A 738-nucleotide genomic window follows, 5' to 3' on the forward strand; every position below is an offset into this window, starting at 1 on the left:
CGTCAGACTCTGCAGCACCGATTTACTTTTGTTTTCTTTTTTTTGTCATTCTGATCAGCGGAAACTTGATACATATGTTAGCAGATTTTCTAAATTACAGATAGGTATTCCATTTTTTTTTTTTAAATTTGTCTTCTACACGAAATCATTGGAAGTTGCAATCACAACCACACTCTTTTCTGCTTTGCTGAGTTCGTTGTACTAGGAATAAAAAGGTGGATATATATGATATGGATGTTATATATTAATATTAACTGGTAACAACACCTTTGGTCAATCATGATGATTATGCTACACGTCTGAATAAATATGTATACATTTTTTTGTCCTTTTCATTACCTAACATATTCAAACAAAACACTACCTATTGAAATCCAGGGCATCCTATATTCATTCATGTTTCGAATATACTGAAAAACGCTAACTATGAAAGTTTCAATTTCTACCTGTCCGGTTAGTGCAATAGTACGTAAGCTCCTATGAATGCAGAACTGATATCGTTTGTAAAAGTTACATTCACTGAGCCACCATGGTACTGAACGAAGCATTTAATTGTCGAATATTGAAGACAACTTATATAAAGATGATCATAAGCTACGTGATGATATAGCGGCGACGTCAATGACATCATTTGCCTGAGCAGAGTGGTATAGACTTCCTCATCAGGAAAAGCTCGAAGTTTGCATCTTTGTTTACAAGGTCATTGGTATGTATATAGGCTAGGCGTCTGTTTATTTG

This window comes from Penaeus monodon, chromosome 33, assembly GCF_015228065.2.
Source record: "Penaeus monodon isolate SGIC_2016 chromosome 33, NSTDA_Pmon_1, whole genome shotgun sequence".
Lineage (NCBI taxonomy): Eukaryota > Metazoa > Arthropoda > Malacostraca > Decapoda > Penaeidae > Penaeus > Penaeus monodon.